Source organism: Hyperolius riggenbachi, chromosome 9 (assembly GCF_040937935.1).
Source record: "Hyperolius riggenbachi isolate aHypRig1 chromosome 9, aHypRig1.pri, whole genome shotgun sequence".
NCBI lineage: Eukaryota > Metazoa > Chordata > Amphibia > Anura > Hyperoliidae > Hyperolius > Hyperolius riggenbachi.
The window spans coordinates 136,489,860-136,504,240 of NC_090654.1; the positions used below are offsets into that span (position 1 = coordinate 136,489,860).

Below are 14,381 nucleotides of genomic sequence, written 5' to 3' on the forward strand. Positions count from 1 at the left end.
CAAACTAACACATCATTGCATTCCAGCAGTTCTGGAGGTGTGTTTAGCATCTAAGGGTACAATGGTTAATTTGCATATATTCAGCAGTAATGCCTGGGAGACATCTCGAGCTCACTCCAACCTGAATTATCGCAAATTCTTTCTGTTTTAAGAAAGCAAACTTTTGTTCTCTCTAGTGTAGAGATAGTTAAAAAAAAAAAAAAAGAAGAAGGTGTTAAGGCCCGTACCCACCATGCGATTTTCAGACTATTTTTCCGACAAACAGTGTAAAGCATGGGTACAGGCACATGATCACACGAATGACATTTAGCAACGTGAACCGATAATGACCATCACGACGGATCAGATCTTTAAGATCCCCGACGACTCCACACAAAGTATCACCATCGCTTGTCTTGTTCGTGCCCGTCATGTGCTGTCGTGTAATGTTGCGTGACATCAAGAGCAGGGAGCGGAATCACTAAATGTTTGTCATCAAGGGGTCATCGCTGAACCTGTTGGGCTGGTGAGTATTCAGCTAAAGTCTGCATGTTGAACTTAGAGAAAACAATTAGGCTGTTCTCATTGATTGACTCCTAGCCGCACATTGAACAAGTATTTTCAGAACTCGGAGCAAAATACTTTTCTACTCTGGATCTTCAAACTACCTAACATCAACTTTTGCTGCATGAGAAAAGCAGAGATCTCACTGCATTTATTACTTGTTTAGGGCTGTGTCGTTTTATGTATGCACAGTTGGGTGCTATTTGGATGACAGAGTTGCCTATGGGCACTCTGGATCTTCATGACAAGTACATTAAATAGGTTCTGAATAAGATTTTGTCAAAAGAACTCAAACTAAATGTTTCTAAATGCCCCTTGAAACAAGCTTGCCATTTATTGGTCATATTATACCACAAATTAGACTACTTCTGAAACCTTAAAGAGACTCTGTAACAAAAATTGCATCCTGTTTTTTTATCATCCTACAAGTTCAAAAAGCTATTCTAATGTGTTCTGGCTTACTGCAGCATTTTCTACTATCACTGTCTCTGTAATAAATCAACTTATCTCTCTCTTGTCAGACTTGTCAGCCTGTGTCTGGAAGGCTGCCAAGTTCTTCAGTGTTGTGGTTCTGCTATGAACTCCCCCTTCCAGGCCCCTGTATGCACACTGCCTGTGTGTTATTTAGGATTAGAGAAGCTTCTATCTTCTCTCTTATCTTTTACAAGCTGGATAAATCGTCCTCTGAGCTGGCTGGGCTTTCACATACTTAGAAATTACAGACAAGGGCAAAGCTGTTTGCAGGAAGAAAAGAGCAGCCTGAAACTTCAGTGCATGAGAGATGCAGGGGGAAAGAAACACACAAATAATCTCTTGAGATTCAAAAGGAAGGCTGTATACAGCCTGCTTGTGTATGGATGTATTTTCTATGTGTGGACATACTGTACATCAACCTACTTCCTGTTTTGGTGGCCATTTTGTTTGTTTACAAACAAACTTTTAAAAACTGTTTTTAACCACTTTTAATGCGGCGAGGAGCGGCGAAATTGTGACAGAGGGTAATAGGAGATGTCCCCTAATGCACTGGTATGTTTACTTTTGTGCGATTTTAACAATACAGATTCTCTTTAATATTCGTTATACATGTTCCATCTGACTTCCAGGTATTACCTGCTTTTTTAGGTTTTACTTTATGGTATTCAAAATTCATGAGCCACAGCCAGGACTCGGATAGAGATTGCTCAGCACGGCTTTGAAACCATTAACGAGTTAACACAAACAGTCCAGCACTAGCGTTATTTTATCCTGCACTAGCAACTTATGTTACTACAGATGCTTATGACTACAGCCAAGGTGCTGTTCTTACACAAAGCTATGCAGATCATGTCAACAAAATGTTACCATTTGTGTCCACCTTTCACTTTCCTTCCTGTGGAAATAGACAATTTCCACTTATATAGGGAATAGGTGTTTTAAAGGAACAAATGACAAAAACACATTATAAAAGTACATGCTGTTCATTTTGGTCATTCAGACTCAATGGTCTATTTGTGGCAATAGCTCTAGAAATCCACATGGTTTTTTTCATCTCAGTAATTGTTGCTTTCTTGAACCACTGCAGGACCGGGAATTAGCAGTGCTATTATGTTTAATTTTGAATTACCAAGTTTATTTTTTTTTACCACTCTTTGCACATGCTTTAGTGACCACATGCAAAATTATCTTGCTTCCTCATATTTGTAAGCCAAATTTTTCCTTCAGTTTTATTTAAGTGCCCATTAACAGTACAATCTCCTGAATAATTGACCGTAGGATTGATTAAATTGGGTACCGGTCAATGACGAATGATCATTCTATCAATCATTCCATCAATCCAAATTTCAGAACAATTCTTTTAGTCTGACTGGACTGCTTATCAATGGGGAGGGGGTTAACGTTTGTATTTGATTGATCGCAACGATCGCACGGTTGAATATTTGGGAAATTCGATAGTTAATGGGTACCTTAACTCCTATTCTTATTTCTGACTATTAGATTTTTAATAGTAACTCCTTTCCTACAGCTCACCAGCAAGGAAGCTCTACACTCAAATTATTATTATCATTATATATTTATTTAGTGGAGACATGCTCTGCAGAGCTCAGTATATATAATCATGTTACTGAGGGCTGGTTCACACATGGGCACATGCATTTGGGGGAGTTTGCGATGTGTGATTCTCGTTCTGTTGAACGGGAATCACAATGCAAAATCGCAACACAAAATCGTGATCACAATTTGCGTTCCGACTGCGGACCGTCCCTAACCATCCCTCAGAGGAGCTCACAATCTAATCCCTAGCATACTTATGGCTGAATTTTTCCACCATAGGCTAATGCCAGTTTAAGAGGCGGGAAACCAGTTAACATATCAGTGTGGTTTTAGGGTGTTGGAGGAAACACATGCAGTCAGTGTCCTGTCTGAGGAATTAAACTGGGACTCCAGTGCAGAGTGGTGAGAGTGCCATCCTCTATGCCATTGTGCTGCCGTTATAATTTAATTTATTGAACAACATGCCAACAGTCCTGCACAACCTGTCTGATCATATTAGACATGTAAATTATGAAACAGAACTTTCTGTCTTACTCTTTGAGTTATATTTTCCACTTAGTAATAATTCTCTTGCTTTAAATCTCCAGTTTGCAATGCCCTAGTTTTTATGCTGGGTACACATGTTACGTCTTACCTCTCGATTTTCCCACCCGATCGTTTTTTCCGCTCGATTCTGCGCTCGATTCTCCTATTTTCGCTTGTTTTTCTTATCTTTTTCCATTCACTTCTATGAGAAATCAAGCGCAGAATCGATCGGAAGTACATGAGGTAATGTCAGATTTCTACTACCTACTGTAAGTGACAGCAACATAGGAGAAAAGTAATTTATGGCTCATTTTACTCTGGAAGAATTACATTTTAAGATTTTCACGACAGTTCCTCTTTAAGGATAGATTTCTGCTACATAAAAGGTCTTTGAGTAGTGGAGTAGGGCCACTAAACCAACTGAACATGTGCCAAAGGCACATAATAGCAGGGCATACTGTCTGTCCATCTGTGGTCTGGGACTCCTTTACTAGAGGTGGCTCACGAGTCAAGGTGCCTTGTGGATTTCCACAGCTAAGGCTATGAATGGTTTTATTCTGAAAAACTGAAAAGGACTACATAAGCTTTTCCGCGATTTGCTTCTGTAACACACCTATTCCCTATTTAAGTAGAGATTGCCTATTCTCACTACAGGCAATTACAGCAACTAAATTTAAATCTTGCATCACAGGACCAGTTCTAGAGAAATGGCCAAACCCTGAAAAAATATCATTGTTGATCTGTGATTTTGTACCAGGTTTAGTCATGAACTGTGACTGTCCTTGGCAGATGGCTGATTCCGAAGCTGTCTTTGGAGCTTTCCATTTACCGGTATCAGAGACCCTGGGAGAAAGACTGATACAACTTACATAGGAGAACCACAAAGGAATTGTACAAACAAAGCAAAGATTGCATAAAGTGTTCCAGTGGCCAAACAGGGATGCAAAAAGGGCTAACTGCCATTGCGTCTTTTAATATGTCATGAGAAACCTGCGCCAATCAGTACCTTTTCCTAATTTTGGGTGGAAAAAATTGCTATCAATATTGTTTGTCCTTTTATAAATGCACCTATAACCTGCCAGTTTCCAGTAACTTTAATAGACTATTACAGTAAGTTGGCAGAAAATACATTTGTTTCTCATGTAACATCTCCCCTCTTACTTATATTTCTGTCCACAATATTCAGCAGGTAAAGCAAATCAAAGGAATTAGTGTCAGACACTAGACCGTTATTTGTTCCATCTATGTCCATCTATGTTTAAAGCCTTCCTAAACAAGACATATCCTGCACAGAAAATCCATGGGCTCGATTCACAAAGCGGTGATAACCCAGTTAAAGACTTTAGACGTGATAACCATTTTATCGTGCCTAAACTCAGTTTAGGCATGATAAGTTTAGGCATGATAAGTTTAGGCATGATAAGTTTAGATAAGTTTAGATCGCGCGCAAAGTCCCGCACGCAAAGCAGCGCCATTAAACTCTATGCAAAGTGCACCAGACTTTGCTAGCGCAAAACTTTTGATCAGCTTTGCACTGTGGTGCTAACCCAGTTGGTGCTTAAACTTATCACGCCTAAAAACTTATCACACCTAAACTTATCACACCTAAACTTATCATGCCTAAACTGAGTTTAGGCGTGATAAAGGGCTTTTCACTAGCGTGCTAACTGTTAGCACCGCTTTGTGAATCAGGCCCCATGTCTTATCTGTATGTGGAAAAAGTGCATTACCCAAAAGCAAGTGGATAGCTTAAGAAGTTCAACAGGCACCGTAGGCCACCTTGTTCCTTCCACGTCTGAACCACTTTTTGCAGAATTGGAGTGATATGCATTTTCTTATAGAAAACCCATTTTGCTGTTTCTGACCCATTCAGCACAAAAAGGGGGAAACACCTTTCTGCAGTGACAACAAAAGTATAACAGTGGTTGGTTGTTATTGATTTGATGTGACGGATCACTATTAGCATTATGGGGCACTGGTCCTGAGGCTAGAAGAAAAATCATAATAACTTAAGATTCTTAGAAATGTAATTTGTTTGAATAGATAAATGAATATGCAAGCAATCAATATGGAGGAGTAAAGGAGAATTTGCATCATTAAAGTGCTCTGAGAACACTCCTAGGTAGTAGTTTTTCTCAGCTTTGCTATGGTCACATAATGATGATTTGGGTCGCACAATAAAGTATTTTAATTGTGGTTACCTTATGTAGTGAGAAGAAATGGGAAAAAATTGTGAACCTGTTCACACAAAAGTTTGTTTTGAAATGAGACGGCAAACTCAATTTTATTTTCAGCAGAAATCTATGGAGCATCTATGCACTGCATCCCACTTCCAACCACCACCGCTGCTGGGTCGCCCCCTCAAACTGACAATTTCCAGGAGCATTGAATTACCTCTGTGCATTGTCCGTTTCTCTCCTCATACTCCGGGCTCCACAATCACTCCTTGAATTTTGACTTTTTGCTGAAGTCAAATTTTCAGTCAGGGACAGGCAGGCTTGCAGCAAAGTGCCCCCCTATCACCCTCCAATTTCCTCCTCTTAAGAGAGGGAATGGGGCAGAGACAAGGACAGCATGGCAAGCCTAACGCTTCCTGTCTGAAAATTTGACTTTAACCAAAAGTCAAAGTTTTCAAGGAGTGATTACAGGGACCGAAGGGAACGAGGAGAACAGTGCACAGAGGTATGTGGACCTAATGTGGACATACCTCTGTGCTTAGCTTAAGTAGGTTTGTTTTGGGTCAGGTGTCTTTTGAAAAGACAAGATGCATAGGAATAAAGCAAATTGCTATAACTCATGGACAAAAATTTAAGAATGGGGATAGATCCTCTTAAATTCTAAGGCATGTCAAGATAATTAATAATGCTTAGCATGTTTTGTATATAGTAATTTCCACCCTGGCAAAGAAGACTCACTTTACGACTGAGTCATACGTGATCTAATCCTGATTTTTGCCAGGGAGTGTCAGAGGTATACCTATAGAATATTCATTTTGGATGCTTGAGCACAGGTGTGTGAAAAATAACACTTCATGTTTCAGTGGAAAGTGGGAAAAATATTTCCCTGCCATCCCAGAACCATTAAAACATGTACCAAAGCCTGATCGTGTTTTATGACCGCGTTGGAGATCTTTTATAACATATTAAAAGACAAGTGATGAATGAGCAGAAACAATCCATTTGACTTCCCTGTGCAGGCTAATGAGTCATAGTGCTATTTATTTAACACGTGTCGGTTTACACAGTTAACCCCAGACCAATTCTTGTGCCAAAGGCCTCTCCGGCGATCTTGCAGGAGAAACCATTAAAACTCATTACGTTTTCAAGCAGCTGCAAGAGATGAGAAGGCAGAAATTGAGATCTTTACACCTCCTGTGTTCCCCTCTCCCTGCATAGGCTATGGCTTTAGGCTTCTCCTTGGGGTTTGATGGGATAGTTTGTTGAATGCCAGCTTTTGAGGAGGAAATTACACTTGTGCCGGATGGTTTCCAACAAAGCAGTCTACATTTGGGTAAAATGAGGTTATGTTGTAACTTGGCCATAATGAAATTCGGCCCCACTATAAGGCTGTGCCCAATCTCAGACGCAGGGCCGGCGCTACCATAGAGGCAAAGGAGGCAGCTGCCCCAGGGCCCCAGAGCTTGTAGGGGCCCCCAGTGGCTACAAGAGGAAAAAAAAAAATTAAATTGGCCTTATAGTTTTTGAGAAAATCGATTTTAAAGTTTCAAAGGAAAAAAAATACACATTTAAAAACCTGCCGCTTTTAATGGTTAATAGCAAATCCACCTTAAATGCTAGAACCCCTAAATTTGCAGGATATGTTAAGGAGATCATTAGGAATAAGAGGAAAAAACAATTTTTAAAAAAGACCTTATAGTTTTTGAGAAAATTGATTTTAAAGTTTCAAAGGAAAAAAGTATACTTTTAAATGCGGTAAATGTAACTTTTAGTAGCAAACTTAACGGTAGTGTAATTTTACATGCATCAAACGAAAGCGCAATAAATTTCCTGACGGGGTTTCCAGGGGGTCTATACGCAGCCGCAGCGCTTTGGCCAGGGATAGCTATACAGCCGCAATATGGCTGTATGAAGATCCCTGGCATTTTTTCCTATTTTCCCCCCAAAAATTTTATGTTTAGAGTGTGGGATTTTTTTTTTTTAATTATGTGGGGTCCCCCCTCCTGAAACTTTTTAACCCCTTGTCCCCCATGCAGGCTGGGATAGCCAGAATGTGGAGCTCCGACCGATTGGGACTTCACACCCTGACTATACCAGCTGCAAGAAAGGTCCCCTAATGCCGATTTTTATTCCAGGGTATATGTTGGGGGGGCCCCCCAGGTTTATTTTGCCCTGGGGCCCCATTGTTGCTTAAACCGGCCCTGCTCAGACGCAATAAAAAATCCCAACATATCTAACTTATAAGAGATGTTTGATTGTGTGGTTATGGCAGGGAGTTCATTAAACTGAAACTCTAGTTTATGTGAGTAGTGAATAAATAATAAGTCAACTATATACAATGCAAGGATTTAAAGCAGAACTCCATGCAGCGGTCCAAACATATGTACAGATAGTTTAATTCCCCTACATCAGTAATCTAAGCATTACAATTAATCATTTAAAATGTGGGTCACATGAACCTTGGCTGCTGTCTTCTGTATAGAGTCATCTCTGGACAGGTAATGGCAGACAGCAGAGCTCAGTCAGTGGGCTGGGCAGAAACCCAGAACAATGTGCTGAAGCTGCACAGCTCAGACATTTTTGGGTTAGCTGCATAGGAAGTACTGGGAATAGTTGAAAATTATCAGGAACTATTTTTATGTTATGAAATGCTGGTGATCTTTTACAAAACAGACTTTTGACAGGCTCTTACATATTCTGTAAATATTATGCAGTCATGCCAGTCACTTGTTCTATCAACCCCACTGTGTGTTCCATTCACTCCTTTCTTGTCTGTCTTGACACTGCTTTCTTCAGCTTACTGTCGCCTGTCTTTAGGTTATTTATAGACAAAAATAAAACAGGCCTCTGTGACTGCTTCAGGGGACAGTTGACTTCCTAATCAGTGTAAGCTACCTGCCCAGCAGCGCATGTTGTTCTGTGGACAGGGGAGGGGTGGGACTTAAGGTGGCCCCACACCATACACATTTTTAAATATCTGTTCAATTCAAGAACTGCAATCAGTTTTTCTGACTGATTATAATATTTGAAAAATATGACCAATGTACCACACACATATGTTAAATTTTTCCCCAATTATGATAAAAATGATTGGAAACTCTGAAAAAATTGCTAGTGTGTGTATATTATTAAATTGGTAATCTAACACACACCATGCAATCTTCAGAAAATTGAAGAAAAATATCTGGAATTCCGGATCAATAAAAATCGAAAAAAAACGGGAAATCTGATCGGATTTTTCAGTCGAATGAAAAAAAAAAGCATTCAATTTTTTCAGGAGATCCGATTGTTTTTATCGAATTGCTGTAAAATCAGATCATTTTATTGTATCGTGTGTCGCCACCTTTACTTTTACACCCACACTGCATGCTCATCACCACCCAACTCACTTAGCTTGTGTAACTTTACAGTGTACTTCCCATCTATCCAACTGCTTCCACTGTGTACATTACAAATCTGTGCTCCCTTCCCTACCAACTAGTTCCATCTACCCCAGTGTATGCTCTCCCAATTTTCTCAGTTATCCCAACCCTTGCACTTCATTCCCCTTTCCATGCATAGTCACTTGACCTACCCCACCCCACCTCTGTATGTTCCACCCTCACCAATCCACAAGCCAACATCTGCTTCTCAGTACACATTCCTTATACTCCTGCTACTGTGTGCAAGCCCTGCCCCCCCCCCCCCCACCAATCTCACTCACCTGTCTTACTCCTTCTGGCTGTGTGTTAACCCCACCCTACTTTACTTATAAGTTCTATACTCTATGTGGTTCCCCCAAACTACTCACCTATTCTATTCCCCTACACTTATTGGTTTCCCTGATCAGCTGATTTGTCTTGTCTACCCTCAACATACCCTCATCAACCCCTTTGTTTACCTGACCTGGGCTCCCCTTTTCTGTGCTATTATTCCCACTGTATTCCCATCCCACCCTAATCACCCAGCACCGTGTGCTCCCCACTCACAACTCCAACTTATCCATACTGTTAGCCCTCCTTATCCATGCTAATCTAACCACCTCTCTAACATCATTCACCTGTCTTAATAATCTCCTCTTTCTAGCCATTGCCATACTAAAGGGGCGTCAATTTGTCAATATACATGTATTATAAATTGTACATAAACTATTCCTTTTTGTTCAGCCACAGCTGTAAGTACCCTCGTGATAGAGTATAAAAAGAAATATGACAGCTTAGTTGATCCCCAGTCTGTGGTAACAGGGCCGGCGCTACCATAGAGGCAAAGGAGGCAGCTGCCCCAGGGCCCCAGAGCTTGTAGGGGCCCCCAGTGGCTACAAGAGGAAAACATTTTTTTTCAAATCGGCCTTATAGTTTTTGAGAAAATCGATTTTAAAGTTTCAAAGGAAAAAAATACACATTTAAAAACCTGCCGACTTTAATGGTTAATAGCAAATCCACCTTAAATGCTAGAAACCCTAAATTTGCAGGATATGTTAAGGAGATCATTAGGAATAAGAGGGAAAAACTATTTTTCAAAAAGACCTTATAGTTTTTGAGAAAATCGATTTTAAAGTTTCGAAGGAAAAAAGTATACTTTTAAATGCGGTAAATGTAACTTTTAATAGCAAACCTAACGGTAGTGTAATTTTACATGCATCAAACGAAAGCGCAATAAATTTCCTGACGGGGTTTCCAGGGGGTCTATACGCAGCCACAGGGCTTTGGCCAGGGATCGCTATACAGCCGCAATATGGCTGTATGAAGATCCCTGGCATTTTTTTCCTATTTTCCCATTTTTTTTTTTATGTTTAGAGTGTGGGAATTAAAAAAAAAAAAAATTATGTGGGGTCCCCCTCCTGAAACTTTTGAACCCCTTGTCCCCCATGCGGGCTGGGATAGCCAGAATGTGGAGCTCCGACCGATTGGGACTTCACACCCTGACTATACCAGCTGCAAAAAAGGTCCCCTAATGCCGATTTTTGTTCCGGGGTATATGTTGGGGGGCCCCCCCAGGTTTATTTTGCCCTGGGGCTCCATTGTTGCTTAAACCGGCCCTGTGTGGTAAACTGGGCACTTTTAAGAATCTCATCTTATTGAGGTCATCAATTATGTGTGAATGATGAATATGAAACCCAGAAAAGCTCTGACAAAATATGATTCATCACTTTTTAATAAAAGGCCTGAGCAGAGTATGGCAGAGCGCCACCCATCACAAAAGGCCTGTGAAGAGTTCCCTGAAGCATGACGAGTCTGCAATGGGTCACACACTCTGTCTTCTCTACTCGAACATGATTTTGATCTCATTACCCGGTATCTGACTCTCTGGCCTCCTCAGCCAGGGTCTGCAGTCTTGCTTCACTGCCTTCTCTACAGATTAGTCCATGAATGGCTTCTTATCAGTACTAAATAATCTCCAAAAATCTTGTTTTGTTCTCTACAAATCTGCATTGATTTTTTTAAATAGATTATGAGAAGACTGAAGTATGTATTTAAAGTACACCTGAAGGCAGAGGGATATGGTGGCTGCCATATTTATTTCTTTTTAAACAATACCAGTTGCCTACCAGTCCTGCTAATCTCTTTGTAGTGTCTGAATCCCGCACCTGAAACAAGCATGTGGCTAATCCAGTCAGACTTCAGTCAGAAACACACAATCTGAATGCTTGTTTGAGGTCTATGGCAAGTGGCAATGCTACACTGGGGCATGGTGGGGCACTGCCCCTCCTGGGAATCACTGTGCCCCTCATCCCACTCAGTAACATACAGTTAACTGTCTCGAGGGTCCTGCAGCATACACTGAACAGAATAGGGTCTTTTAAAACTCTCCATGTCAGTCTGAGTCTAATAAATAGATAAAGCCAAGGGTTTATCTAGTTTCCATAAATACATCACAATCCTTGCAAGATCCCTTGTAATTAACCTATCTGAATGACACTTAAGGTCCGTACACACGCCGGACTTTAGGCAACGACGGGTCCGTCGTTGTCTCCCGCTGGGTGGGCGTGCCAGCGACAGTCCGGCGTGTGTACGCTCTGTCGTCAGACTGATACGGCTGTTTCTGAGCGATCCGCCCGGCGGATCGCTCAGAAACAGCCGTATCAGTCTGACGACAGAGCGTACACACGCCGGACTGTCGCTGGCACGCCCACCCAGCGGGAGGCAACGACGGACCCGTCGTTGCCTAAAGTCCGGCGTGTGTACGGACCTTAATTTGCAAAAAAATCTCTCTATCTCACTTCAATTGTATGTTCTAACATTGTCAGTCAACAAGAATAGAGTCTGAAGAATACTTACTTGCTGAAAGCTTACTGTTCTCTTTTAAAGTAGCCAATAAATGGTATTATCCTGATACAAAACTTCCTGTCTGTAAAATGCAATGCTGATCTGCAGCAATGCTTAGTTACTAAGATAAGGAATTACACACACAATGTTTATCTCCCTCCTGCCTCTTCCCCTCCCCTTGCTTGTAGGGGCTGAAATGATTCATCTGTGATCTGTCCACACAGAAGCAGCTTGCTATTAAGTAAGAATTAAAGCGGATCCGAGATGAAAAACTAACTATAACAAGTAACTTGTCTATATATCTTATCTAAAGTTTAGATAGTTTACACAGCAAGTCTGGCTGCATACAGCTTCAACAGTTTAAGATGATGTATTCCTGTGATACAATGAGAGCGGCCATGTTCTGTTTGTCATCATTACACAGGTAATCTGCATCTGCATCTCCACCCCTCACCCTGTGAAAAATTCACTCCCCCTCCCCTCTGCCTCTGAAATCTATGGCTAGTAACCTTCTCCTCCTCCTCCTGCCCAGACTGAGCTCCCATAAGCCCTTGCTACATGGGTCTGAGTGCCTTGGCGTTTTGGAGAAGCTGTGGGCGAGTTTATAGGGAATTACAACAACAACAAAAATTATTTGGTTTGAGGAATGCCCTACAAACTATATGTAAGGAACACAATTATGCAACGAATAAAAGTTCATCTCGGATCCACTTTAAAGCATGCCAGCCAACAAGCTAAGTACATCTGTAGGTAACTTTTCTTCTATAATAGCACCATCGTTTGGACAATCTGCTCTCCGCAAAAGCCTCTGAGTTCCGTTTGTAATGTTTACTGTTGATTCCTATCAATGCTGAAGTAGTTAGCCTTAATTTTATCAGTTAGGCAAAAAGCTCTAAAGCTTGCCATACAAGCACTGATTTTGATCACCCAAATGGACCCCACCAGCCAGCCATAGTGCTCCCACCCCCATCAAATTTGAAGCTAGAGCTGCCACTGTCTATGGCTAAAAGTATCAGAGACAGATAATCAGCAGGACAACCAGGCAATCTGCATTTCTTAAAGGGAACCTAAACTGAGAAGGGTATGGATTTTTCCTTTTGAAATAATACCAGTTGCCTGACTCTCCCGCTGATCCTATGTCTGTAATACTTTTAGCCACAGCCCCTCAACAAGCATGCAGATCAGGTGCTGTGACTGAAGTCAGACTGGATTAGCTGCATGCTTGTTTCAGCGTGTGACTCAGCCTCTACTGCAACTAAAGAGATTAGCAGGGCTGCCAGGCAACTGGTATTGTGTAAATGAAAACTTACATATCCCTCTCAGATAAGGTTTCCCTTTAAAGTGAACCTTAACTGAAAAAAAAAATACAAGAGTTTCACTTACCTGGGGATTCGACTAGCTCCCCGCAGCCGTCCTGTGTCCACGGTGTGCCGAACTGATCCTCCATTCCCCAGCCGTGGCTTACTTTCATTTCTGCCAACTGATCAGTCAGCGGTCCACTGCACCTGTGCGGCCCTTGCCATGCATTCACATCAGCAAACGCATCCTGCGCAGGCGTAGTAAGAGGTTCGCTCACGTGAACGCGTACGAGGATGCGCGTGGCAAGGGTCGCGCAGGCACAGTGGATCGCCAACTGATCATTAGACAGAAACGTAAATTAAGCCGTGGCAGGGGAACGGAGGACCGGTTTGGCATGCCGCAGGCACAGGACAGCTGCGGGGAGCTGATCGAATCCCGAAGATAAGTGTAACTCTTTATACTGTATTTTTTTTTCAGTTAAGGGTCATTTTAAAAGAAAATAAATATGTCAGCCTCCATATCCTCTAAGTTCAAGTGTGCTTTAAATTATTTTGATTATTTTAAATATACCACCTCAATGCGTAACAATTAGAGTATCAAAATGTTATCTTTGTACCAAACAAGGCAACTGCAGCTAGAAAATGAATTGTTTAAAAAATGTAGACCCATGACCTTAAGTGGGCTATTGCTGTTGCAGGTGCTTCTCTGGGCTCCATCATGCTGTGCTGTTAGTTTTCTAGGTACGGCGGCAAAGTACATATTAGGTATAGGCTTAGTTTAAAAAGGGTTTAGCATGGATTTCTGAAGGGCTAACATTACAGTTACTGATATATTACTAGACCATATGGGTGTTGGCTTCCAGAATTCTTCCTAGGGCATCAGGGTACTGGCATCCAGATTCCTTCCTAGGGCATCAGGGTACTGGCATCCAGATTCCTTCCTAGGGCATCAGGGTACTGGCATCCAGAATCCTTCCTAGGGCATCAGGGAATTGGCATCCAGAATCCTTCCTAGGGCATCAGACTTTTGGTATCCAGAGATATTTATTATTAGTGTACTTTCAAATTGTGGTCCTCCTGGAGTATCAAGGCACTGATACTTGGAGCAACAGGGTGTAGGTGACCAGGTGTTTTTCTAAAGAAGAAGGGTCCCAAAGGCTAGAGTTTTTTCAAGCGCAGCGTATCTCAAACCTGTCCTCAAGTCCCTCCAACCGTGCATATTCTACAGTTACGTTCACATATGCACAGGTGTGGTTATAAATCTTTAATCAATGTGGATTTAAGGACTCCTAAAGCATTTAAAAAATAAAAATTAGATACTTACCTTGGTAGAGGGAAGCCCCTGGATAGTGCAGTGGCTTCTTACACCCCACTGTGAAGGGTCTCTCTAAACTTATTTGACTTTGACTTCTTCCGGCTGTGCTCTCTGCCTTCTTCCGGCAGTGCTCTCTGCCTTCTTCCGGCCGTGCTCTCTGCCATGGAAAAGCACATGTATGAGTTACATGCCACTATGAGGTACATGCCCACTAGAAAAAAGCTGCTTGTGCAAGGCATTCAACCTC

General features: G+C 41.6%; 1 protein-coding gene across 1 annotated transcript in view; it reads left to right on the forward strand.

Annotated features, from left to right (window-relative positions):
* The window catches only part of CRABP2 (cellular retinoic acid binding protein 2), a 77,192-nt gene that overhangs the window by 48,414 nt on the left and 14,397 nt on the right, over nt 1–14,381 (forward strand). The gene's annotated exons all lie outside the window — the stretch shown is intronic.